Here is a 14,697-nt window from a genome sequence, read left to right as displayed (position 1 = left end):
GGATGCTTAGTTATCACTCTTGGGAGGACTATCTTTATGTCTATTCCAGTCAATTACTCTGCTCAAATGAATTGCTTGATAATATTTGCATATGTCTGGCACTGCCAGTCCTCCATATTCTTTAGGGAGCATTAATTGTTTACGCTGTAACCTGGAATGTTTATGCGGTCAGATAAAATCAAATATTAACTTCTGACTCTGCTTAAAATAAGCAACCGGAATACAGATCAGCAGTGCCTGTAATAGATAAAGGAATTTTGGAAGAATATTCATTTTAACGATATTACACCGCCCTAACCAAGAATGTAGGCCCATATTCCATCTATCCAATAGTACCTTTACTTTTTGTAACAATGGGGGAAAATTTAACTCAAAGACTCTTAATATCTTAGTTGGGAGCAAAGTACCTAGATACATTACATTAACGCTTTGTCAGTCCATTTACACTTAAAATTTTGCTTAAGTTGCATAATTGATTCCCGAGGAAAGTTCACCCCCATTGCTTCCGATTTAGCGAGATTAATCTGGAGATTGGAGAGCGAGTTATATTTTTCAAATTCCTTCATTAAATTTGGAAGCGTGATCAAAGGATTCGTAAGAGAAAACAACATATCGTCGGCATAAGCCGAAATTTTATGTTGAATACCTCCTATCTGTACTCCTGTAATGTCCCGATTTAAACGAACAGTGCAGAGTTCCAGTAACAGGGTAAAAAGGAGGTGGGAGAGGGGACATCCTTGTCGTGTCCCGTTTGTAATTTGAAAAGTATCTGACAATACTCCGTTGGGCCGTACCCGGGCCGTTGGACGGGAGTAGATGGATGTAATCCACCCTAACATCCTATTGCCAAAACCTCCATAGCGTAATACTGCTAGCATAAAATTCCAATTAACCCTGTCAAAGGCCTTCTCTGCATCTGTAGTCAAAAACACACATTGTGTCTGAGATATATTAACTGCGTGTAATAAATTCAAGGCCTTCGTAGTGTTGTCTCTTGCTTCTCGTGTGGGAACGAATCCCACTTGGTCTAAATGAATCAATTTCGGAATAAATTGTTGAATCCTATTTGCCAATATTTTAGTAAAAATCTTAAGATCTAAGTTAAACAAAGAAATAGACCAGTAATTTCCACAGGAGGTCAAATCTTTTTCCTGTTTAGGTATCACCGAAATGTGGGCTAACAAGGTCTCAGTTGTAAATGTTGCAGAAGAACCCAACACATTGAATAATTTCAATATATATTGAGCAAGAGACGGGAGCAAGGTCTTATAGTATTGGGCCTTCAACCCGTCTGGGCCTGGTGCTTTATCCCGTTTAATAGCGCTCACTGTTCTTTGAAGTTCTTCTATTGTTATGAGATCCTCCAAATTATCGCTATCTATGTCCGATAGTCGAGACATTAATGATGAAGAAAGGTACGAATCTATCAGAGTTTGAAGGGACGGTTTAGCTTTTAAGTTACATAAAGTTTTGTAGATTTCTCAAAATTCCTGCTCTATATCATGGGGCTTCATAACTTTAGGCCTATTGGGTGCAGCCACCTGTGGGATATAGGTCTTTAATTTCTGCTCTCGTAATGTTCTGGCTAGTACTTTCCCACATTTTTCCCCAGATTCATAGGAAACCTTCCTACAGATCTGTAATGCAGCTTTCGCCTTATATTGAAGAAGGTCTACCATTTGCGTCCTTTAGCAAGAAGATCTCTCTCCAGCGAAAGGGTCTTAACCCGTTTATGACGAAGCTCCAAAAGTGGCTAGTTCTTACAGTAGCAATTTAAGTTGTTCAGATGGCTTATGCTTAATTCTGGCCCCGTGTTTGATCAGCACACCTCGGATAACTGCTTTGTGTGCATCCCAGACTATTCCTGGGTCACACTCTGGAGTATCGTTAATCCTAAAGTGAAAACCCAACTCCTTAACTACATCCTCCAGAACATCTGTTTCTTGTAGGAGACTTTCGTTCAGTTTCCACTGAGTGGATCTAATCGAGAGGGGATCTTGCAAGGCATATGTCAGGGATATGGGTGCATGGTCAGACCAAGTGATTATACCAACTATTAACTGTTCGAACTGCATGAAGTTGAGCATGCGGGACAAAAAAATAATCAATGCATGAATATGATTTATGAGGTGTAGAATAAAAAGTGTAGTCCTTTTCCTTAGGATGAAATAAACGCCATACATCAATCAGTTGAGTTCTGTGCAAAGATTGAACAATGCGTTTAAGTACTCTAAAAGAAATAGATGACCTCCCGGAAGATGTATCCTCTATTGGGACGAATGGAATATTTAAATCTCCTCCTACAATCAAATGTCCTCTTGTAAACTCACTCAATCTTCCTAATGTCTTACTTATAAAGGTCTCTTGATTGTCATTGAGGGAATATATTGTTACCAAGCTAACTTCAACTTCACCTATCTTGCCTTTTAAGAACAAAAAATGAACCATGGTACCCTGCTCGAGATAACAATAGAAACCCCTCTCGATTTTTGCCGACTGATTGGTAGAATGGTATACCGTTGGAAATGGCCCACTTCGTAGGATGGGTATTTTATCATCTCTAAAATGTGTCTGCTGTATGAAAGCAATATCAGACTTAAGACTTTGCAAGTCATGCAGGAGCATCCTCCTCTTCTCCGGCATATTTAGTCCTTTCGCATTAAGCAAAGTCACATTGAGAACCTCCATATCAAAATAAAGAAAGGAAAAAAAAAACTCAATAGGAAAGAAAAAAAAAAAAAGGAAACAAAATTAAGGACAAAAAAGCAAAATATTGCTATAATGCTCGCTGGTTAAGAACCAATGTACAACCTATATGGGGGTGTGGTTTGAAATAACAGAGAACAGTGCTCCAGGCCCTTCCCTTTCTCCAGCTCCCAAAAAAACCATTAGAACCAACATTCTATACTATCGGCATCAGCCTCTGCGTAGGATCTTACCCCCTTACAACTTTGACAGCGCATAAAACAGTTCAAAAAGTATAATTTTTATAGGGACCTCCTTTCATACCATGGGACCCCTCGATCTCCCGCCCCCCACTCTCCAAGAGGGGGGTTCCAAATGAGGGAAGGGGACCGAGGGGTGGTCCACAGCCAGGAGGTCTATCCCCCTCATACCGACATAATAGAAACATTCAAAACTATATAAACAAGAAGTGCAGGTCCAACATCCTCCTGAGCCCATAGATAATCTTCAAATATCTTCAAATGACCATAGCAAGAGGATATACAATCAAAAAAATAAAATTAAACCTCCCCACATATAACTCCTTCCCATCTCCTAAAAAACAGACAAAGTACCAAACTTAATAGGGTTATCTCAGTGAGGTTATCTCTGGGCCATCATTTGCCATGCCAAAAGGGCAGATTTTAATAACAGCCTCATATAGAATTCTACCCTAGAGAAAAAAAAACAGTTAAGACCACTTTCCAATACCTCTTTTAAGTGTTCCCGGGTCCCCTATTTAATCTTAACCATATTGGGGGGAGGCCCCCCTCCATCCATAAATTCCTGATACCCACTTCTTCTCCCCTTAAGGTCACCCCTCTCCATGTTATCTCCCCTATCCCAGTCCACCCCCTCCTCCCCGTACTCTGGAACACTAGGGAAGCTAGTGGGGACCCGAGTTGTCTCCACTCCTCCAGTACCCCATCACTCACCTACATATCCCAACCCTCTCCCTTTCTATATCAAGGATCCCTTTCAAAAAGGTATTTAATGTATATATGTATACATGCTACCACACTGTGCCTTTAATAGTGTCAGTAATATTTAATAGTGTAAATAGTGTCGATATCTTATCTCACTAATCACTCCCTTTGTGCCCATCCCCTATCCCCCTTCCCATCCTAATCCCACCCCTTTTCTCCCTCCCATTGCTTCACTTTCCCCGCTTCCAAAACCCTATATATGTTCCCTTCTTCTCCAAAAAGGCAGAAATTCTGTAGAAAAACAGCCAACCAAAAAAACAAACACAAAAAAGAAAAACATTTCTACATTTCTATAACCATAAATCAAACAGTGTGCCTATTATTATTTAGTGCAATTCAAAATGATCATGTTTACATCTCCTCTCAGCTAATTGCTACTTTAAAGGGACTCTCTCTGACTATCTGACTTATTTCATCTGCTTGTCATCAAATCTAAGTTTTACCTCTTTATTCCCATGGGGAGAGGAAAAAAAAAGAAAAATATATAGGGGGGGGGGGGTGGGGGGTCTTTCCTTTCTAATGGGGTCAAGCCGAACACCCCCCTGTTCGGTTCGCACCAGAACTTGCGAACAGGCAAAACATTTGTTTGAACACGCGAACACCGTTAAAGTCTATGGGACACGAACATAATTAATCAAAAGTGCTAATTTTAAAGGCTTATATGCAAGTTATTGTCATAAAAAGTGTTTGGGGACCTGGGTCCTGCCCCAGGGGACATGGATCAATGCAAAAAAAAGTTTTAAAAACCTGTTACGTAACCCCGCCCCTTCTGACGTCACGGGAAATGCCACCGGTAAGTCCCCGTCAAGTCCTCATGCGTCAGAGGGGGGGTCCCCCGTTATTTAAGAACCATCAGAAGAGGAGAAGCGTCACACAGCGGGAGCCTCCCTCCATGCCATCATGGACGCGGAGCGGCCCGAGGAGAAGAAGGTAAGAAGATGTCGCGGAGGAAGATGCCGGACGAGAACACCGGAGGAAGAACCAGAAGAACAAGAAGAAGAAGACGGAGGAAGAAACCGAAGGAGGATAGAAGATAGAAGAAAGAAGATAGAAGATAGAAGAAAGAAGAAGCATTTAAATAAAGGAATTGTCAAAAACTGTCTCTTGTCATTTTTAACATTTTTGACAGTTTTTTTGTGAAATGGTAGGGGTACTTTTGTACCCCCTTACCATTTCACACAGGGGGGAGGGCCGGGATATGGGGGTCCCCTTTTTAAAGGGGGCTTCCAGATTCCGATAAGCCCCCCGCCCGCAGACCCCCACAACCACCGGGCAAGGGTTGGGGGGGATGAGGCCCTTGTCCCCATCAATGTGGGGACAAGGTGTTTTGGGGGGCTACCCCAAAACACCCTCCCAATGTTGAGGGCATGTGGGGGGGGCTGCTCTATCGTCCCCCCTCTTTTCCTGCGGCCTGCCAGGTTGCGTGCTCGGATAAGGGTCTGGTATAGATTTTTTGGGGGACCCCACGCTATTTTTTTTTAAAATTTTGGAGCGGGGTTCCCCTTAAAATCCATACCAGACCTGAAGGGTCTGGTATAGATTTTGAGGGGGACCCCACGCCATTTAAAAATTTTTTTTTTTAAATTTTCACTGAGGTTCCCCTTAATATCCATACCAGACCTGAAGGGCCTGGTATGGAATTTAGGGGGACTCCCCCCGTCATTTTTTTTTTTTAATTTTGGTTCGGGGTTCCCCTGTGGGGAATTCCCATGCTGTTTTTATCAATGAACTTTTATGTGTATTGTTGGACTGGCAATTCATTAATAGCCGGGAGTAGTTTTAAATGACTTTTTTTCCTTTAAAATGTCATTTTGCTGTCAGACTGTTCTAAACACGGGAAACATGCGCCCCTTTACAGGCATACTATAGACACCCCCCAGCTACAAAATTTAAAGGAATATTAGACTTTTATTGTTTCACTTTAAGCATTATAAAAAATCACTGCTCCCGAAAAAACTGCCTTTTTTAAAACTTTTTTTTGCATTGATCCATGTCCCCTGGGGCAGGACCCAGGTCCCCAAACACTTTTTATGACAATAATAGCCTTTAAAATTAGCACTTTTGATTTCTCCCATAGACTTTTAAAGGGTGTTCCGCGGCTTTCGAATTTGCCGCGAACACCCCAAATTGTTCGCTATTCAGCAAACTGGCGAACAGCCGATGTTCGAGTCGAACATGACTCATCCCTACTTTCTAACAATCTTTTTAGCAAATTAGAAGGACTTCCTAGCCTTAGTATATTCCGTCTCAGCTCCTCAGTTCCTCCAACTGCTTTATAGGCTGTCCAGATTTTCTCACAAGGAGAGGGAATTAATCTGATTAGTCCAATTAATCGAAAAAAATAAAAAAACAAAAAACATGGGGCACAAAAGAACTCTATGGGAAAGCACAGCTAACCTGCTCCAAACCTGCAGGTATACTGTGTACACATGGGGTGTGGAAAAACCACACAGCATCATTGTGAAAAGTCTCTTACTCTAGTCAAAATGAATAAACGAGTTTTGGCATTAGATAAGCTGGCCTTACAAAATGGCTAAAAAAAAAGTCACTCATATATTGGCACATTAAAACCTGTGAGGAATATATTAAAGAAAATGTAAATCCCCTTGGGCTTCGCGTACAAATTGTTCCTTCTTTTGAGAATATTGATCCTACTTTCAAAATGACATGGGAGAGCAATTTAAAATCTTGCTCTACCAAAATGATGAGCCTTCTCATTGACGAATACCAAAAGCGTCTAATTGAGATATCAATATAGAAATAATATACTCACAAATTCAATTATTACAAACTCACTCTTCTTTTCAAGAACTAAATGAAAAATGGAAAATTCATATAGAGCTCTTTAATAAATCTATACTTTCCAAGAAGGAACATAAATTTCTGAGAGACAAACAGGCCTTCCAGGTAGGTAGAGCCTACAAATTATATCAAAATACGAATGGTGGGGGTTTCCGACGTGGGCCAACACATTGTCTGGGGCAGTTGGACATGTCTGACACCTCCTCCATGTCCATGTATCCCATTTTTCCTCCAAACAGTCTAGGCGTGCTAGACGTCCTAAGAGACGTTGTGATGGCGACAATCCCTCAATGAATACCATGTCAAAACGTCCTCCTAAGCACAGCTCTCGTACTATTTCAGATGGTACGGGGGGCGCTCCAGTGTCGGCATCGAATTTGGCGCCGGGCTCTGCAGTGCCCTTCACTACTGGAACCACTTTTCCCTCATCTTTTGTCACACCTAAAATCCCCACTATATTCTTTCCAGAAAAACAGGGAAACTTCCCCATCCCCCCAATTCCAAAACTTCCCTGTCATGTACCTGGGTGTATTTGAATCAGGATGTTCCTGGTCCCACAGCTGCAGTTTTGTTGTGCCACAGAGGAGCAATGGAGTTATAGCTATCTTCTCTTAGTTTGATGCATTACCTTGGACTCATTAGCCCCACCTGCTGCCAGATGTGGACAATCTACAATCAAAGCAGCCCATAAATAGCAGCACTTCCTCAGTGCCGTTTGTTTGGACTAGCTTCCTGGGTGTTTTGACTCAGCTTCAATCATGGAATAGCCACCTTTTTAAAGCTGACTTGTCAAGAAATAAAAGCCCTAGATCCCACACCACATGACTTGGTAAATTTAACTGCAGGCGAAAGGACAGCCCTAAAAAACTTATCTATGAATTATGCTATTACCATCAAGCCCTCCGACAAAGGGGGCAACATTGTCCTTATGGACAATGAAAAATACAAGCAGATATGCATTAAAATTTTGAGTCACACTGATTGGTACCGTCCTATAAGTCCTGATATGGTGGATATTATCAACAGGAAGTTTTACCTATTTGTTAATGCCTTCCATAACAATGCTATTTCCAAGCAGTCATGGAATTTTGTTCGTACTCCCTTTCCCAGAACTGCTACTTTTTATTCACTCCCCAAAGTTCATAAAAATGCAATAGAACCCCAAGGCAGGCCCATCATATCTGAAAATGGTACCATCACCGAAAACCTGTGCAGATTGGTGGATGAACATATTAGACCTTTTGTTCTTGCCCTTCCCTCATACGTTAATGATACTAATTCATTTATTACAAATTCTTGAGGGAGTTAGCTGAAAGTTCTATCCTACCCACTAGGGATGTGCCGAACACCCCCCTGTTCGGTTTGCACCAGAACATGGGAACAGGCAAAAAAATAGTTCGAACACATGAACACCGTTAAAGTCTATGGGACTTGAACATGAATAATCAAAAGTGCTAATTTTAACGGCTTATATGCAAGTTATTGTCATAAAAAGTGTTTGGGGACCTGGGTCCTGCCCCAGGGGACATGGATCAATGCAAAAAAAAGTTTTAAAAACGGACGTTTTTTTGGGGGGTAGTGATTTTAATAATGCTTAAAGTGAAACAAAAGTGTAATATTCCTTTAAATTTCATACCTGGGGGGTGTCTATAGTATACCTGTAAAGGGGCGCATGTTTCCCGTGTTTAGAACAGTCTGAAAGCAAAATGACATTTCAAAGGAAAAAAAGTAATTTAAAACTACTCGCGGCTATTAATGAATTGTCAGTCCGACAATACACATAAAAGTTCATTGATAAAAACAGCATGGGAATTCCCCACAGGGGAACCCCGAACCAAAATTAAAAAAAAAAATGGCGTGGGAGGTCCCCATAAATTCCATACCAGGCCCTTCAGATCTGGTATGGATATTAAGGGGAACCCCGGCCAAAATTTTTTTAAAAAATGGCATGGGGGTCCCCCTCAAAATCTATACCAGACCCTTCAGGTCTGGTATGGATTTTAAGTGGAACCCCTCGCCAAATTTTTTTTAAAAATGGCGTGGGGTCCCCCCAAAAATCCATACCAGACCCTTATCCGAGCACGCAACCTGGCAGGCCGCAGGAAAAGAGTGGGGGATGAGAGAGCACCCCCCTCCTGAACCGTACCAGGCCACATGCCCTCAACATTGGGAGGGTGCTTTGGGGTAGCCCCTCAAAGCACCTTGTCCCCATGTTGATGGGGACAAGGGCCTCATCCCCACAACCCTTGCCCGGGCGGGGGGCTTATCGGAATCTGGAAGCTTACTTTAATAAGGGGACCCCCAGATCCCGCCACCCTGTGTGAAATGGTAAGGGGGCACAAAAGTACCCCTACCATTTCACAAAAAAACTGTCAAAGATGTTAAAAATCACAAGAGACAGTTTTTGACAATTCCTTTATTTAAAGTCTTCTTTTTCCATCTTCTTTCTTCTATCTTCTTTCTTCTATCGTCCTTCGGTTTCTTCCTCCATCTTCTTCTTCTTCAGGTTCTTCTGGTTCTTCCTCCGGTGTTCTCGTCCGGCATCTTCCTCCGTGGCGTCTTCTTCCCTTCTTCTTTTCGGGCCATTCCGCATCCATGATGGGAGGCTCCCGCTGTGTGATGTCAGAGGCGTCACAGAGAATGCCACAGGGAAGTCCCTGTCAAATCCCCGTGCATCAGAGGGGGCGGGGTCACTGGGTGGCCCCACCCTCCATTATTTAAGAACCGTCAGAAGACGAGAAGCGTCACACAGCAGGAGCCTCCCATCATGGATGTGGAGCGGCCCGAGAAGAATGGAAGAAGACGCAGCGGAGGAAGATGTTGGATGAGAACACTGGTGGAAGAACCAGAAGAACCAGAAGAAGAAGATGGAGGAAGAAACCGAAGGAAGATAGAAGAAAGAGGATAGAAGAAAGAGGATAGAAGAAATAAGATGGGGAAAAAGGAGACTTTAAATAAAGGAATTGTCAAAAACTGTCTCTTGTCATTTTTAACATTTTTGACAATTTTTGTGTGAAATGGTAGGGGTACTTTTGTACCCAAGGGGGTCCCCTTGTTAAAGGGGGCTTCCAGATTCTGATAAGCCCCCCGCCCGCAGACCCTCACAACCACCGGGCAAGTATTGTGGGGATGAGGCCCTTGTCCCCATCAACATGGGGACAAGGTGCTTTGGGGGGCTACCCCAAAGCACCCTCCCAATGTTGAGGGCATGTGGCCTGGTACAGTTCAGGAGGGGGGGCGCTCTCTTGTCCCCCCTATTTTCCTGCGGCCTGTCAGGTTGCATGCTCGGATAAGGGTCTGGAATGGATTTTCGACTCGAACACGAAGCTCATCCCTACTACCCACCATTGATGTGGAGGCTCTTTACAGCTCTATTCCACACTCTAATGCCGCGTACACACGGTCGGACTTTTCGGCTACAAAAGTCCGACAGCCCGTCCGACAGACTTTCGACGGACATTTGGTGGACTTTTGGCGGACTTGAGGCAGACTTTCTAACGAACGGACTTGCCTACATACGATCACACAAAAGTCCGACGGATTCGTACGTGATGACGTACACCGGACTAAAATAAGGAAGTTGATAGCCAGTAGCCAATAGTTGCCCTAGCGAGGGTTTTTGTCCGTCGGACTAGCATACAGACAAGCGGATTTAGTTTACGACGTCAGATTTGCGGCTGGAAAAGTCTGCTGAAAGTCCGGGGAAGCCCACACATGATCGGATTGTCAGCCGGCTTTAGTCTGTCGGCGTCCGTCTGACTTTTGTAGACGAAAAGTCCGACCGTGTGTACGCGGCATAAGGGCCTTGCATGTATCCGCCGAATCTTATCTCAAACAAGCCACCATAAAGAATCCTTCAATGAGTTTATACTCCTTTCTCTTGAATTCATACTTAATCACAACAGGTTTTCATTTGATGGACAGTTTTTCCTCCAGGTGCAGGGCGTAGCCAGGGGCACTTGCTGTGCCCCTGGGTACGCCAATCTGTACTTGGGGGAATGGGAACGTTCTGTTTTCGAGGATGATGTCCTACGTTGTCATGTGGCACAGGTATATAGATGAAATCTTCATCGTATGGGATGGACTGGAACAGATGCTTGTGGACTGCTTGGTAGCATTAAATCAGAATGAATTCATATCAAATTCACCATGTCCTTTCATGCCTCCAAAGTAACTTTTCGTGGATGTTGACTGAGATATACAAAGATGCTATAAATTTGTTTTCGAGCAAACTATTTAGAAAACCTTCTGCAGGTAACACTATCTTGCACTCATCCAGTTTCCATCCAAAATCCCTTGTCAACTCAATACCATATAGTCAATATATGCGAATCAAACAAAACTGCGCTCACTATGCGGACTATAAACAGGAGGCTAATAATTTAAAACGAAGATTGCTAGAAAGAAGGTATAGCCACAAATGTTTTAAACAGGTGTTCAATCGTGTAGACAAAAAAACATGATCTTTTATTTTTCAAGAAAGCTGAGCCCTTGGAGACCCAAAACACTAGGATCATTACCACATACACTAATGACCACTCCAGGGTAAAGAGTATTCTTGATAAGTATTGGCACCTTCTAACTTCTGATCCCACTGTGGGACCCCTTGTACCTCCTGTTCCTCAGGTTGCTTACAGACGTGCCACCTCTGTGGACGACTTGGTGGTCCAGAGTGAATTTCAGGGGCTCCACCTGTGGTGATCCTTGTAAGCTTACTGGGACATTTCCCTGTGGTTCATGTAACTATTGTAAATACATGAACTCCAGGAAAAATGTACGCCTACCTAATGACAACCTCTTTATTCCTTGACATTTTGCCAACTGTCAAACCATGGGAGGAGTGTATCACTTACAGTGCAGCTGTGGTTGTTACTATATAGGGAAAACTATACAGAAATTATGGCAAAGGATTTATTGTCATATCAGGGCCATGAGAACTAGTGACCCAGATCTCTCCCTAGGAGACATGTGGCACAGGCCCATAGTGACTTTTCTCCGAAAGTGTCCACTTTTCCACTAGGCCTAAATGAGGCCTTTAATTTGAAACCCTTTTTACAAGGTTTTTCCTCTGGGGGCTTTGATAGGGATTTGTAAATCTGTGATGTGTCTCATCTATGGGATTATACGCCTTGGTTGGGCCCATCAAAAAAACCTTTCAGAGACTACTTTGCTTTCTCTTTGGATAATTGGTAGATTTATCTACTTATTGTATTGTTTTATTTGTCCTTGCCTGCTCTGCAATATTCTAACCTCTTCTTTTCATAACATTTGCAATCTTTCAGATGTAAAAGTGGTGGCTGATGCTTTCATGCTCGTGGCTTAACTGCACTCCATATACAATTTGTCTGTAAGGCATTCCAGCGGCGTGAGGCTTAGCCACTGATACATCGAGGCTCCCCGGAACGGGGGGTCCCCTGGTGTTTAATGCACCACATGGCCTTTTCTCCTCTTGGGCTGCAGCACTCTGTGTTATCACGGACCTGCTCTTTTGCGGGTCCGTGCTAGCACAATTGGCCTTTCCATCTGATCCTTTAGTGCCGCCCGTTTTTCTGTGTCGGAGGACCGACAGTGGGATGTTCGGGTCCACACATTTGATGCACAGGTGTATCGCTGGGGTTTATCAATATGATGGCCCCGCCAATTACCTGTCAGGTATTCCCCTTACTTATTGGTCATCTCCCCATGTCGTTTCTATACACCTCCTTTATTAGACAGGTATGTTCATGGCCATTTTCCTGCACAGTCAGGATTGTATATGAGCCCTATATCTGTGTATAATACAAGCTGATGATCAAGACAGGTAAGCATCCACCGGACTGTATACGCTCCATTTTCTTTGCTTTACCTGGATTTAAGAGCACTGCCTCATGGCTGATATCCCCCTTATACTGTGGAGGATTGTCTCCAAACAATGCATCAGCGCGCTCCATGAACATAGGCTTCTTAAACTGATTGCTGCCCCTATCCTGTCAGTGTACTGATTGCACTGCATCTTTTTCCTTTTGTGTTAGACTCGTGTCTCCCAGTTCTTGGTCGATCCTTGCAAGCATTGATGTGTTGTATGGCGATGCAAACGCTGCTGTCCTGTAATACATAGATATTTCACATATTGCTCTTACTTGTGGATTCACGTACTACTAAACTCTGTGAGGCATATGTAGCCCACAATCGTGAACCCCTTGAGCGTATGGAGAGTGCAGTGGAGGGCATCAGCCCCGCTTCCATGTCCATTCTGATGTGTAAAAAGACACAAACCATGTGAGTACTATTTATTTTTGATGTTTGTTAATATATTGCCATGCTACAAATTAACTGCTGTATTATACATTTATATCCATACACTATGGACCACTAATTGTTATCCATTTTTGTTTTTCTTTTGTTCAATAGAAATAACAGCATATTTCAACTCAGCCCTTGAAGAAGGAATTAAATATTATACTTAATCTTCCGGAACATGTTGGCATATTGTAATAACACACTTCTGCTGATCTTATGTTTAGATCATATGTGTGTGTTTCAAGAAATTTTTGCTAATTATTGATTGTGTCCTAATGCAATTTTTTTTAGGTGTTCTTATTTCTGCACTAAATTTATGATTATGTATATTTCAAATAATTTTGTACTTTTTTTGCCATATTCTATCTCCTGTATGATCTGGTTTATCCCCTATGCCTGCACAATCACTGGGGCACTTTCCTTTGCAAACTTCTACATTGGGATGTGGCATAGGCTTCCAGTCCTGATACTCAGTAGTGGTTTCTCTTAACAATTTTTCTCCAATATTTTGTGTGGCCACCATTATTTTCCAGCACTGCCTTAACCCTCTTGGGCATGGAGTTCACCAGAGCTTCAGAGGTTGCCACTGGAGTCCTCTTCCACTCCTCCATGACGACATCACGGAGCTGATGGATGTTAGAGACCTTACTCTCCTCCACCTTCCATATCAGGATGCCCCACAGATGCTCAATAGGGTTTAGCTCGGAGACATGCCTGGCCAGTCCATGACCTTTACCCTCAGCTTCTTTATCAAGGCAGTGGTCGTCTCAGAGGTGTGTTTGGGGTCATTATCATGTTGGAATACTGCCCTGTGGCTCAGTCTCCGAAGGGAGGGGATCATGCTCTGCTTCAGTATGTCACAGTACATGTTGACATTCATTGTTCCCTCAATGAACGGTAGCTCCCCAGTGCCGGCAGCTCTCATGGAGCCCCAGACCATGACGCTTCCACCACCATGCTTGACTGTATGCAAGACACACTTTTCTTTGTACTTCTCGCACGTTGCCACCACACACGCTTGACACCATCTGAATCAAATAAGTTTATCTTGGTCTCATCAGACCACAGGACATGGTTCCAGTAATCCATGTCCTTAGTCTGCTTGTCTTCAGCAAACTGTTTGCGGGCTTTCTTGTGCATCATCTTTAGAAGAGGCCTCTTTCTGGGACGACAGCCATGCAGACCAATTTGATGCAGTGTGCGGTGTATGGTCTGAGCACTGACAGGCTGACCCCCCACCCCTTCAATCTTTGCAGCAATGCTGACAGCACTCATAGGTCTATTTCCCAAAGACAACCTCTGGATATGACCCTGAGCACGTACACTCAAACTTCTTTGGTCGACCATGGCGAGGACTGTTCTGAGTGGATCTGTCCTGTTAAACCGCTGTATAGTCTTGGCCACCATGCTGCAGCTCAGTTTCAGGGTCTTGGCAATCTTCTTATAGCCTAGGGCATCTTTATGTAGAGCAGCAATTCTTTTTTTTTAGATCCTCAAAGTTTTTTGCCATAAGGTGCCATGTTGCACTTCCAGTGACCAGTATGAGAGAGTGAGAGTGATAACACCAAATTTAACACACCTGCTCCCCATTCACAACTGAGACCTTGTAACACTAACGAATCACATGACACCAGGGAGACAAAATGGCTAACTGGGCCCAATTTGGACATTTTCACTTAGTGGTGTACTCACTTTTGTTGCCAGCGGTTTAGACATTAATAGCTGTGTGTTGAGTTATTTTGAGGGGACAGCAAATTTACTCTGTTATACAAGCTGTACACTCACTACTTTACATTGTAGCAAAGTGTAATTTCTTCAGCTTTGTCACATGAAAAGATATAATAAAAAATTTACAAAAATGTGAGGGGTGTACTCACTTCTGTGAGATACTGCATGTAATCGTAAG

At 43.0% G+C, this 14,697-nt stretch overlaps 1 protein-coding gene across 3 annotated transcripts in view; it reads left to right on the top strand.

Annotated features, from left to right (window-relative positions):
- Positions 1–14,697, top strand: part of LOC141133523 (adhesion G-protein coupled receptor G6-like) — a 287,556-nt gene that overhangs the window by 108,335 nt on the left and 164,524 nt on the right. The gene's annotated exons all lie outside the window — the stretch shown is intronic.

Source organism: Aquarana catesbeiana, linkage group LG03 (genome assembly GCF_042186555.1).
Source record: "Aquarana catesbeiana isolate 2022-GZ linkage group LG03, ASM4218655v1, whole genome shotgun sequence".
Classification (NCBI taxonomy): domain Eukaryota; kingdom Metazoa; phylum Chordata; class Amphibia; order Anura; family Ranidae; genus Aquarana; species Aquarana catesbeiana.
This window is presented reverse-complemented; position numbering and strand designations above follow the sequence as displayed.